The sequence below is a fragment of the Homalodisca vitripennis genome, chromosome 6, assembly GCF_021130785.1.
Source record: "Homalodisca vitripennis isolate AUS2020 chromosome 6, UT_GWSS_2.1, whole genome shotgun sequence".
NCBI classification, from domain to species: Eukaryota; Metazoa; Arthropoda; class Insecta; order Hemiptera; family Cicadellidae; genus Homalodisca; species Homalodisca vitripennis.
This window is the reverse complement of record NC_060212.1, coordinates 157,113,292-157,127,744: the sequence shown is the minus strand read 5'-3', so window position 1 is coordinate 157,127,744 and position 14,453 is coordinate 157,113,292. Positions and strand designations below refer to the sequence as shown.

The window sequence follows — 14,453 nt, the reverse complement described above, 5'->3', positions numbered from 1 at the left end:
CAGATTTTAAAAACCGATTATCATACCAACAACGAGAAATTATCGTACTTTCATATAAAATAATCGTACCAAACACATTTAAAATGAAAAAGTATGTTATGCTCGTATAATAAATCATGTTATAATTAACTTTTGGTTTGTTACTTGTATAAATTTGTCAAAAATCTTTCATGGTACGATAATAACTACCCACCGTGTATCTTACCGGCACATAAAATCAATGAAATTATCGTACCTTTACGATGATTATCGTACCTCTGGCAACACTATCCATATTTGACATATTACTCCGCGCCTTCTCAAATAAAGAAGGAACACCATTTTGAACTACTGTTGTTCCTCCGCATCTATTCTTAACCTCCTAGTTCAGTAGTGGTAATGGCACACCTTTTGATGCTGACTAATACATTAATCCTGTCAACGATGCCTGCCCGCTGCGCATTGCTTGCTCTTTTGGAAAAAAAATTAACTCGAGCTTGCAAAAGTCGAATCCCAGATCACGTGATGCCCCTAATCCTTAATGCAATAATGTCCGAAAGGCATCAATATAATACAATAATATGCACCTGTGATAATAATACTTGGCTATAAATGCCCAATCCATGAAAAAAAAGTCCATTTTCCATGGTCACACTAATTTAACACGTTCGCTGCGGGCCACTGTCCGGACAGTCCCATGACCCTCGCCAAAACTGCGAGGCACTGTCCGGACAGTGCCGATACGCACAATGCATTGCTTATTCGTTTCGCTTGTCACGTACTGCGATCTTGCAGGAATTGTCAGAAACTTTTCAAGCTTGTTCTAGATGAAATATACTTACTTTCTGATACGTCAGTTCGTCCTGGAAATGTGGACCTACTGTCCCGACAGTGCCAGCGAAACAGCTGAAATTTCACATGTTTTGCTATTATGAACCAGTAGGAAAACAATAAAACACGTGTTTCTAATTTCTTTTCCCTTGTCTTATTGTTTTCGTGAGTAGACGTATCTTCAGCTAGGCTTGTTTACAAATTGGATAGGTTATTATTACTAAATTAAAAGTAAGGTAATCTTTTACTGGTATTGCGATTTTATCTATATGTGTGGTGTCAATATTTTTCTTGTACATAGTATACACATATTTTTGCTTTTTTTGTATACAGTATGTAGGCTATTGTCTCCTTAGTAAATTCATTCAAAACGATACTTTTATTTGTTTTACTGTGCGGACAGCACGCGGTGGCGATCTGCACCGCGGGCTCTGTGGGTGTTTTACGCTATGTGCGGGACTACTGTCCGGACAGTAGCGTTGTCTAGCAACGGAACCTGATGCATATCAAAGTCGATTGAAGTATTCTTGCTACTTTTGGACATCACACAACACATTTGATTAGTTGTAGTTAAATTGTATATAGCCCGTCATATGTTAAAATAAATGATGCCATGCCAAAAATGCGGGCAACTGTCCGGACAGTCCCGATGATTACGAACGCATAAGAACGTAATATAATCGAATATCATTATTTTATAGCGCAACAAACCAAAATAACGCCAATTCAACGAAAATCGAACGTTTGAATTTTGTCGCATATCGGGTACGTCATTGGCCGCTCTTCCCGCAGCGAACGTGTTAAATAAATACCAAATACCAAAACATGGAAATATTGCTCCGCGCTAGAACTGTTGTTCCATTTTTTATGTTCTAGAACTTCGTTATTCTCATTTCCACCCTGTCAAACCTTACATTGTTTTGTTCTGTAGGACAATTCCAAAAAGTTAAGGTACTTTGGGATTATACCGACCACACCCAGACATGAATCGTTATTTCACATTTCGTTTCTACTGATTACTAGATTAGCGTAGAACAATATTTCGTCAATATAAAACAGGAATTGTCTTATCGCAAACACCTCCCCATCCTCAGACAGAGGTCAAAGTCGAGCGTCTAGTAGATAACGTGATTGCAGAGTCTCGCCGCCCGTTCAGCTGGTGCATCACTTTGTTGTACTTCCGTGTTTTACCTCTACATTTCTCCAAACACAAAAATTCAACAAAAACAAACATTTACCAAACTAAACTTTTGATTAAAAAAACACTCAAAACTTGTTTTTATTCTTGATCACATTCCGCCACCCAAAATGCGAGTGCCTCCGGCCATCAGCGCGGGCTTCGACAGCACCTTCGGTGCTGCCCCGCGCTGATGTCGACGAAAGAAAAACATCCCTCGAGATAGTACCTATCAGTAAAATATCAAATTCTAGAGGGGCTAATCAGAAATATAAATTGAATTGTAATGGAAAGGCAATGATGTACCGTGCAAATCACGTGATGCCGCGCGGCCTGCCGTAATCAGGATTCTCGAGAAAGATAAGATAACAGCGACAACAATACCGATCACAATACCTGGAAATGCTTGTAAGTTTGTAATTGAAGAGTTGTTTTTTCGTTCTATCATGTTTGTTTCTATAAATTTCTATTTTTGTGTTCTTCATACTGGTGTGGTCGGTATAATCCCAAAGTACCAAAGTTAATAACGCGAAACTCGTATTTTGCCGCTCCGGCCGTTAACCCTCCAAGTGCTGGTTAGAACTGCCTTAAGTGCTGGGCATTTTTCAGTATGTTTGCAAGCGTTTAGAAAGTTTTTTTTTTTATATACTGTTACCTTAATGTAAATACTACATATTATATATCATTATTTTCAGGAAAGATCACAGAATATGATAATAATACTTATATGACTTACCTTTACATGGTAAAATATTGCTGAATGTAAATCTTGACAAAAAAAAAAAAAAAGTTTTTATTTTTTCACTTTGAGCTTAGATATCATTTCACCAAAGTTATGAAAATAAAAATCCAAGATATACAAGTTGTAGGTAATTTAATAATGAACCCAAAAGTATATACATCTTATGGGTTTACATATTGACAGAATTCACTCAGAGCAAAAAACGATAAATTGTAACACGTAAAAAATCAGTGATATTTGAAACATTGTGTACTACATTGTAACACCTTTCACATTCCTTATTGCACTAGACCTACTTAATTCACTCATTTTTACAATAAAACACAATATAAAACAGTAATAGTCAACTACAACACCAAAGGTATGATGCAAACAACGACGGAACAGCAATAAACAGAACGACCGAACCGTATGACTTGGAAATAAACATACGCTTAGAAACAGCTGTCGTATAGCGCCGGTCTTTGAGCAAAGACGTGCTCCATAGAGTATAACGAGTTCCGCATTTCTTCTAGTTTAATACTATATAAAATAGTTCGTGATATTCCGTAATATATAGCCACTAGCGTGGTTTAAAGAGATCGCGTTTCTGACATCGCGCTCCGCGAGGTCAGCACTGGAAACAGGTACGCTAACATCGCGCTACGCGATGTCAGCACCTGGAGGGTTAATGTGACAATTACCAAAACCGGGTCCGCTTATCGTACCCTACCCGAAGGGTTTTCTCCATAAGTTAGGCTAATGCAGTAATAATTCTTATTATTTATTTCCTCACTTTATTCATTTAATAGCCTCTTCCTAACCTTAACCCTTTATAAGTATTTTGCACTAAAAAACTCAGGTGAGTTCATAGGACTGGATTTCCTAAATATTTGCAAAGGCTAGTTGTATACCCTATTGCCTACTTTTAACTAACCTCAAAACTAAATAGCTAAAAAACCCTTGTTTAAAATAAAGCCAAAAGCTACTGGGAGAGGTAACAACACACAGCCCGGTAAAATAAATCCTCAACTACCTAGGTATAATACGCTATTTTTATTAACAAATATAATCATAACTTACTGAATTCCCAATACAGCCAAACTTGGCTGGAATAAGTAGGTTAACACAAGAGATAACTACGAGTAGATTTTGAAATAAGATGCGCGTTTGAATTACTTTTGAACGAAAAGTGTTTATCAATTCTACAAGTTAACCGTATGCTTTATTACATTACATTACATCACAAAATAACACAAACACCAACTACACACTGGACTATGATCATGACTCATAGTCAGAAAATAGAAACCACGTGCTTGAAGCTGTTTTGGTTTGAAGTTTGATAGAACATATGGCATTAGCAATGGAATAACTTAAAAAAAAAAATGTAAAACAACTCAGAAAATACAAGTTTCTTCTTCACAGATTATAAGTGTTGCAATTTATTCCCTTATTTTTCAAGAGGTTTCCTTATTGGCTTTTAGGAGGGCAGGTCTAAAAATTACAACATTAAGGTGAAATAGAAATGACGTTTCATATGACTCAAAAATTAGCAATCCATAAGAGAACCAGCTTTTATGATCTACGGAAAAATCATCGAACCTCTCATTTGTATTATACTTACTGCAGAACCAACCTATTGACACGCTGACTGGGGCAGACTCCTTAGGCCTTAGGGTGCAGAATAAGATTGAAAGCTGCTGGTTTCCCTCTGTATAGAGCTGCAGTGAAGGTTAACAAGTGTTGTAGCTTGATAGTTATTTGTACATTAGTTCAATATGCTGATTGCAGCAGATGTCTTGCGACTCAGAATAAAATTGAGAGTAGCCTGTCTTTCTGAGTGTAGAGCTGCAGTAGTGGAGGTTTTCTCCATTGGCCACTGGATAGTGACACAGTTCGGATATACAGTACTTAACGTTTTCGTCACCAAAAGTATTTTCCATTTTCTATTCTCAATTTAAAAGAAATTAGTTTAGTTGTGGTAGCTAGTTACTTATATAATTATTACTATGATTATCTATCATGTATGTTTTGTTCTCTTGTTATTAATCTTGTTGGCGTTTCGTTAATAAGGCCTTAAGTAAAAGATAATTTGTATTATACGGTACGCATTATTCAGTATTTCCTTCCATAACACAAGACTTGGCCATTTTGGCGTTCTACTTTACAATTTATCGGTCTTGACCTTACTTCCTAATTAATCGTAAAATAAATTCAACCAACTCATTGAAAAGACAATATAGCTTGGAATTATTTTAGAAATAACAGGATAACAAAATAATTCTTATTAGTTCTCTGAAAAATACAGGACAATGGGACTAAGCAGTTGAAGATTTTAATTGTTAGTACAGTATTATACTTTAATCTTTATTTCTTTTAACAAACGAAATTAACCAATCTCTCCCGGCATATTGTTATGAATATATTTTCATTGACATATCATTTATCCAAAAATTATTTTATTGTACAATCAGTCGAATGCCAAAAAGGCTGAAAGGAAATCTCCAATCTCCAGCAAAAGTTATACTGTAAATTCTAAAATTATTGTTTCGCCTTCCTCATCAAAGCATAAAATCGGTCAAGTTTCCAGTGTTTTTGTTGCTTTTGTATAAATGTAAAGTAGATATTGAAACTCCGTACTATTTCAAAGCTTTGCGGAATGACGTTCCTTTTGTAACTTCACCCAATGCCATAATCATTTGTTGCTAATCAAAGTTTTCATTCTGTTTTTAGAGCATATTTGGAGTGACATATATTTTTTACATATATTGTAATCAAGCTGTAATAACACAGCACAACATTAATATTTGTCATATTGTAATAGTCATTTACCTATTATTACGAGTTTACAAAGTCCACATTGTGTGGGATGAAGGTCAAGACATTGACCATTTACACAAAATGTAGATATGGTAGGAAGTATTGACTCGATGCGAATATAATCTGTACCACTGTAACATTTCAGACGCTGTACTAAGCGGAGGGTCAAATAGAGCGTAACTCAATATTCACATTGAAGCAACCCTTCCCAGTAAAAGCTGTTAACCTGGTGAGACAATAACAACACATCTTCACCTAGGTTAAACTGGGTAGCTGTTTGGAAACCAGATTGAGCTCCTTCGTTGCCTAGGTGTCTCGAATGTCGAAACGATCAATAGTTCCAACTTTTTATGAATCAGACAGATATGGACTCCAGATTTCAGGAGTTAATCTTTGCCAGTGTCAGATTTCAGACGCTGCCCTAAATGGAATGTGAAATGGAACTTAACTCAATATTAGCATTTAGCCTAATTTAATTAATGTACATTTACATATGAATAATGTAGAAAACCCATATAATGTACAATCGCTACTTTAACCTCTTCTGGGACTAATTTCTTAATTATTTAAAATTATTGAAACGTTTTGTTATAATAGCTTTATGATTCAACAAACATATAAATTAATGTTTTTTAATGTTTTAGTTTTTAAGTTCATGTTGCATCGTTTTGTTTTATGTACATAAGCGTGCCACTGTACATATTAACATAAGCGTGCAAAATGCTATTTATTTGCACACATATTATATTTTTGGGTAAGTTTTTGTTTTTATTGTGAGCAAAAGTTCTTCATACACTTAGGACATATTGGTATTTGTCATTTCATTCAAAAATAAAGAGTTCGCCTTCTACATAGTTTATTTTTTATATCGAACTAAGTTGAGAAGATCCTGCGAAAGTTTAGTCTCGGCAATGCTTGTTGTTATTTACTTGTCATTTGATATAGTAATAAAACGTTACTACGTCTAATAACATGATAATATTCATGTGTTCTACTGAATACATGGTATTATACCACGTCCTAACACAAAATGTACTATACGTGTAAGATCTTACATAGGTTGAAAATAAAATTTGAGTAGATACGTGGTTTTAAAATGGATTTATTGCCAGAAGTGATACGTTTAAGAATATATTAAGACCGTTTAAGTGTATAATAGTCATTAAATATGATAATTTAGTTGTTTAGACTATTTCTGAATTTTGAACTGTTAAATCTAGCCTAATTAATTATTGGTAACTTATTGTTTTGATGACTTACTTTCAAATATAGACATGCTAAGCTTTTTTTGTCCTCGATACTAAAAACCTTATTATCGTTATCCTAATTGTATTGGTATAGTTATCCTATCTCATTTTGTTCTTATAATAAAAGACAGTTACAAGTTTAAACTATAAAATTTGAGTTTGGCACAATTGATATTCATTAATTTTACCTTTTATTCCATCCACCTTTTTTGTTTTAGAAGGTGAAACGTACTAAACTAAACGATAAAAAGCAAACAGACTATCACCTATATTGATTTCGTTATGTTTATATAAGTTGGTAGATATATGTCACTCAAGGACACTTTTGGAACCAACAGTAAATCAAACGAAAATACTGTCTAAAATACCATAAACAGATCTAGAAAAACGAATAGAAAATCTTTTAAAAATGAATGCAAAATCTATTACAAATTCTGTTGTGATCGAATAAAAAAAATCAATATAAAATCTGTTGAAAATGAAGAAAGACTTACGTTACAAGTACATGGAAAATCTATGAAAAATGTATTAAAATTTGTTAAAAATGAATAAATATTCTATGTTGATTTAATAACAATATTCGGTTTCAAATTTTGACAATTATGTTGAATTTGAATAAAGATTCTGTTTGGGTTAAAATAATAGATAAAATAATGAAAAACCTTCATTGTACAAAGTTTTTTTTTCACATTTTGACGTGACAACGTCTTAAATTAGGTTGCGGCTCGGAGTCACTCATGAAAAAGTGTAACGCCCGGTAACGTTACGATGCCCGTCCAGTGGGTCCGCCGCACGGGATAAAGCATATAACTGTGGGTCCGCCGCACGGGATAAAGCAGATAACTATGAAGGAAACAGGATTTTTCCGGACATTTGCCATCGTTAAGTGAAACAAGAAAACACTTAACGATGGCAAATGTCCGGAAAAATCCTGTTTCCTTCACAATCCTTCCATCGTCAAAAATAACCTTCAAACAGATAACTATGTTTATTCGTGAAAATGTGGAGTGCTTAGATTCGTCATTTACAACAACTACAACAATAAAGGTAAATAATTGTACACTGATATTTCATTATCGTAAACTATGATTGATTGATTAATTGTTAGATTGACACAAAAGTTGAGAAACTGAGTTTATAGGTTATGTCATACTATTGACAATGTTGATAGTGTTAAGTAAATTATTAGTTTAAATCACTCTGCAATCAATCGTAATTCAGTCGATTGAGAAGAAACAGCGCGTATTGCTAGTCAAACATTTAAAATAACAAATTATAACCTCTAACCTGTCATAACAGTGCGACCAAACAAACGAACTAAACCGACCAATCACCACGCGCGGAGTTAGAATTTAACTGTGTTTAGCAAGAATTTCAAATTCCAATTTTAGTAAATGTTTTATTCAACTTTACCATTTACAATAACAAATTTTAATTAATTTCAAATTATGTACAATGTTTTAGTAAACAAAATATATTTCTATAGTTAAAATTTGTGCAATTCTTATTTTCATTCAATTCCTTGTTCCTATTGTGCAATTTAATAATATTCATATCAATAAATATTCTACCGAGCAAAAGACGTTGTCACGTAAAATCTTCGCCCGTAAAACCGACTTTACAGGCAACCATAATGTTTTTTTTATCTTTAATCATCATTTTTCCAAACATCAGTTAAATGTACATTGTCGTATCATTTCTTTAATCGTATCATCCAAAACATATACATATATATTTGGTAACTGAACTTTAAAATCTTCTATTTCTGCTAAAGTTGTTAAACCAAATTTATTTTTTTACTTTTCTAAATTCAAATTATTTTTTAATTTATTATAATATATTTATCTTTTATATTTTTATATCTTAATTCTCTGACTCTTTTTACTCTTTTAAGACCAACTATTAGGAAAACTATTAATAAAAAAGATAATATTTAAACATTTAAAGAAAATACTTTAGTTCTCTTCCTCATTTTTTCTTAAAATCAAAGATTTTACTAGAGTTATATGGAAATTAACAAAATAGAACTATTACTGTTATTTGTCTTTAATCAACGCTTAAGTCCAGGATTTTTGGAAACATACGGCTGATTATATTTATATATATATAATAATTCATATTGGTATTTCAACCGATATAGGCTATGTCTCCAATAGTTCTGCTTTGCTATAATAGTAATCAGTTGGAACAACTGTCTGGATACACCCCTATGAAAGCCGAAAGGTACAAGGACATATATACAATAATTGCCTCCGGTTTGAGGTGTCTAGGTGGAGTGAGTGTATCACTTATGCTCTGCCGACAGCAGCGCGGTGGCCAGAAATCAGAAAATTTATTTGTCATTTAACACAAGAAACAGTGCAATAGACATCGTCACAGCCTAAGTTATGATTTATACCTTTTCGCATAAAATACAATGACTAGACTACTTTAAAAAACACAACATGTAGCAATAAAACTTTAAGAGACACATAACATATAGACTTAAAAAATAACATCAATGTCAGGCATATAAAAAATTCTTGTACATGATAAAATGGGTTTTCTTTTAACCAGGCATATAACACTCTTTTAAATCTACTTATAGACACAGATCGGGCACTAGAAGGTAATCTATTAAAAAATTTGATGCTTATAACTTTATGTGATGCTTGAGTTTTTTGCTAACCTAACATATGGTAAATCTAACAGTGCATTAAATCTAGTATGGTAATGATGAAATTCATTCCTCGTGTAATAGTCCTGCAAGTTATTCTTAACATTACATAAACAAACAAATATATACAGATTTATCACAGTAAGAATACCTTCTTGAAAAAAAAGAGGTTTGCAATGTGCCCTATAAGGAGAGTTTGTTAAAATTCTTAAAGCTTTCTTTTGTTAGAATTTAAGATTCTCTGTACATCACTGCAGTTTCCCCAAAGAATAATACCATAAGAAATTATACTATTAAAAAAAGCATAGTATGCATTAATTACATATTGTTTTGGGACAAGCTTTTCAATTTGTCTAAGTAAATAAATTACTCTGGAGAGCTTGACAGAAACATTATTTACATGGGCATTCCAAGCTAATTTAGAATCTAAGGTTATACCTAATAAATTGACACTATCATTAATATTAAAGCCTAAGTCAGTTTCATGATGATTACATAAACTAAAAATTATAGATTGAGTCTTATACTGGTTTAGCATAAGACCGTTAGACTGAAACCAAATGGAACTTTCAGTAATATAATTATCTATTATACCAGATAGCATCTCTAGCTTGTTTCTACAGAAAAAAGTTGAGTCATCGGCAAATACAACAGAATTACAATTAACATTTACAGGCAAATCATTTATATGTACAAGAAAAGAAACAAAAAAAGGGCCCAAGACCGATCCCTGTGGTACTCCCCGCAATTTATATCTACTATTTCAGACAGTTTGCTGCCAATACAAACTCTCTGAGTGCGACTGCTTAAAAAAGACTGAAAAAAGATTTAGCTCCACACCACTTATGCCGTAATAATGTAATTTTTTGAGAAGAGTCTCGTGTGGAACACAGTCAAACGCCTTTGTGAGATCGCACAAGGTTGCTAAAGTGCTACAGTGAGTTTCAAAAACCCTCCAATACAGATACCACAAGACCCTCCACTGCATCCACAGTTGACCTACCTTCTCGAAAAACCAAATTGAGAATTTGAAAAAAGAGAGTGCAACTCAAAAAAAAATCACTCACCTGGTGCTTCATCACTGTTTCTAACATTTTTTTGAAAAAAATTGGTACAACAGAAATCGGTCTGTAGCTACTAGGAGATGACCTTTCACCCTTCTTAAATATAGGGACCACCTTAGAAACTTTTAGAGCTTGAGGAAAAACACCTTTAACCAGACAATCGTTGACACAAGTTGTTAGGGGCTCCACAAACACACGGTAACACTTTCTTTAACAGGCCACTACTGATATCATAGATATCTTTACACTGCTCTTTTTTATGCTATTAATGAGAGATAAGACATTTTCACTTGACACAAGCTTCCATTTATAGATGACATCAGGCAGAGGGTGGTTTGAGAGAAGATCCAAGGACGCATCAACTGAGGACTCAATCTCATCTTGTATTGCAGCTACAGCATCGATGAAATAGTTGTTGAACTCATCTGGTGATATATCATGCTGAGCAGATGGTGATGAAGTGCCCCTTGCTGCATTCACAACCTTCCAAGCAGCTTTGCATTTATTGGAAGAAGCATTTATATAGCTAGCCATCTTGCTATATGGCTAATTGCTATTTTGCTATATGGGATTTCTTGAAATGGCCTTATTGGATTTGGGAAAAATATTTTTAGTGGGAAGGGGATCATGTGGCACATCATTTTGAGCTGCCTCACTTTCGGTAATAAAAATGTGAAAATGTTTTTATATATTTTATTTTGTGTAGGAGTTACGTGTGACCTGATAAAGTCGTGATAACTTTACGACTTTAGAAGTTCGCCGGGCAAAGTAATCAATCAGGAGGCAGATCTTTCAGAAACATTCTAGACAAGACTATCAACAAGAAATTTGTTAATAATTCTGTCTTTATCATATACCATTTTAGATTGAACATACTAACCTTACGTTCAATATTAATTTTAAGTCGTGATATAAACTATTTATCTTGACGGTATTTTGTACAGTTATTTTTTCAAATGATTTCCGTACGTTCCTTTAAAATGATCTATTGTATTATTATCTATTGTTAAGTGGAAGAGAGGACTTCATAGTCCTAAACTTAATTTCTAATAAAACCAATTTTTGTTTCATTTTATTTGAGGTGTTTTTAAATAATGGCCCATAGTAACAAGTATTCCATAACATGAATGATTCCATAAAATATATTGTGGGAAACGATAGTCCATAACTGGTAGATCTGAATAACAAGTTTCAGTAATCATACCTTTAGTCCCTTATGTAATAACTATTTAAAAACGCTATATGCAAAATGAACAATCAAAGGCTGATCTCTAAGAATTTTTAGTTTTTGATCGCGATGAGGGAGGAGAGATTTCATTCATTGATTCAAGGGATGTTAATTTTAAAATTATCCATGATTGGTGCGAAGAAGAAGAAATACTGGATTCCTAAATAATTTGGTTTTCTTCCGAGCGTTTTTAAGTAGTTTTTTAAAAAGCTTTTTAATCTCCAAATAGGCTACATAAGTTTTTCAATAAATTATCTATACGCTTAATAGAAGGGTCTCTACCCCTTCCCGTTGGAGTTTTAATGGAAATTCCCATTTGGATAGGATTATACCGTATTGATATCCTATTTAAGGCAATTTAAAACAAGGTTAAGCTATCACTGTATAAAGTTCATTTAGAGAGCGGAAAAATACAAGAGTAATATAATTAAGGACCCCTTTGGTGGGTTTAATTTGTTTGTAAACGAGTGCTCATTCGCTGATAACAGATTTTGTGGGCGTGCCAGTAGTGTTCTAACAGTAACCGCTTGTACGGCCGACACGTGACAAGAACTGATAAGAACCACTTGCAGATTGGATGACGATTTAATGATTTTGACTGCGTTGAACTTAGCTGACGAGGAGGCAACGTTCGCTTAAAGGAGTATTACAGCATTTCAAGATCTAAAGTAGTAATGCCGACTGTAACTATGCGTTATCTTTATGCGGATACTAGCAGTTACCCACGGCTTCGCACGCGATTTCCTACAGAAAAATTGGGACATAGGAGGCATATTTCTTTTGAACGTCGTTATTACCCTTCTGAGATAAATGGTAGTCAAAGATACTCCAAGCTCATGATCTGTTAAAGATTTAAATTTTAAAACAGTCTCAATATGCACATGTGAAATAACTGGAATTTTTCTCCAATATTCTACGATTTTTGTATATAATTGAACTATATTAGCCCAGCGTGGACAGGAGTCAAACAGTCGAATTCATTAGCGCACATACGATGTAATAAATTATGGCGCTCATTGTAATTTTGAAATGAAAATAGGCATATTGTAAGTACATATTATTACAGTCTAATGATTATGAGCTTCAGATGTTAAGCGAAATTGCGTATGGTTTTTATTTTAGGCTTTGCGCGTGTATCACTTCTGGATCGAATTAGTTATATCTCCGATGACATGATTGAGCTTGCTTTGTTGTCTCGATAGAGAGAATATGTACGCACGGAGTTCTGAGAACCAACTTTAAATTATGTAAACATATATTTCTTTTGTCGCATTATATATGTTTACAAAGAACAGCTGATTAAATTTGAACAGGCTCTTTCACTTAATAACATATGTTTGCTGCAGTGCATTTCTTACGGGTATTTCCGTAACTTTTAGAGACCAGTGGGGCGGAATCCTGACCACGGGAACGGGATAAAAAGTATCACATGTCCTTCTCCCAGTTCTTAGCTACCTCCCTACCAATTTTCAGCCAAATCGTTTCAGCCGTTCTTGAGTTATAAATAGTGTAACTAACACGACTTTCTTTTATATATATAGATTTCGGCTGCGTATTTTCTGCAAGGCTACATCACATTATCTGTGCGTGGAACACGCAAATATGAGCCATGCTGTCGGCAATCCGCACGTCTGAATGCAATTGCCGAGGTTTGTTTACCGAGAAATTGAGAAGAAGAAACACATGCATTTCTGACTGACTGTACACATTGTGTTATCCATCAATAGCTTCGTGGTCATAACTTAATTAGATTTTTCAGTAACTTGTTTGGTTCTAAATTTATTTACGATGTTCGAAAGTATTGCATCTTTCTGCAAACACTACAAAAATCTGCACCTTTGTATCTAACTACAACATTACAAGTCTTCCACTTTTCTTGGAACAAATTTTAGTATATATATATATATATATATATATATATATATATATATATATATATATATATATGTGTGTTCGGTACTTGCCGCATTCATAAATGGTGTGTTCTTTTGATTAAGCGTGGTCTCAAAGTTTCTGTTTGCTAATACAAAATCGACATTAAATAGTAAATTAAACTTGCTGCCGTGTTTCTGATTCTAGCAGTCTAGCACTGGTCACTTAAACATTAGAATGAATCCAACATTCTCCTCGTGAGTCTTCAAAATAATATTCCGACTTCAAAAACATAATTTTAACTTAGACAACACCTGTGTCGTAGGTATATTCCACCGATGACTTAAAAAAAAAAATAAAAACTCAAATGTTTATGCAATGCCGAAAACCACACAACATGAGCGCAACAATAGTCTTGTCGGTACGCAACCGAAAATACTCGTAGGTCAAATTCCACTACATTACCAAAAGACCTAATCTTTTTCTATAGGTTATTCAACAATAAAACAGTTTCATATATTATTGTACGTTGTAACGAGTGCTAAGAATCAGTTTTACTTTACAGCGTTATCACTGAAACTATCTGATTCAAGTGGTTTGTTGTTATAAAAATTATGGACATGCAACTGGTCAGTTGGGCGCGTCCAGTCATTGATTTGTAACCTCAAAATTATTGATCATGTTAATATATTTTATTATAAAATACTCACATTCAGGTGTGTGATATTTTGTGTGTGTAAATTACCAAATCGGTTCCATTTTATATAACTTTTGAATTAGAGGTGTGTAGAGCGCAAAGTTTGCAGGTTTGGAACTGTGCCTACTAGACTTCCATGATTCGTAAGCACAAAATTC

General features: G+C 33.7%; 1 protein-coding gene across 1 annotated transcript in view; it reads right to left on the bottom strand.

The window, feature by feature from the left end:
- The window catches only part of LOC124365058 (angio-associated migratory cell protein-like), a 28,396-nt gene extending 24,354 nt beyond the window's left edge, over nucleotides 1–4,042 (bottom strand). The window contains exon 1 of the mRNA XM_046820975.1: nucleotides 3,792–4,042. The gene's annotated coding sequence lies outside the window, so the exon portion shown is untranslated. The remainder of the gene's footprint in view (nucleotides 1–3,791) is intronic.
- Between the last annotated feature and the right edge of the window lie 10,411 nt (nucleotides 4,043–14,453).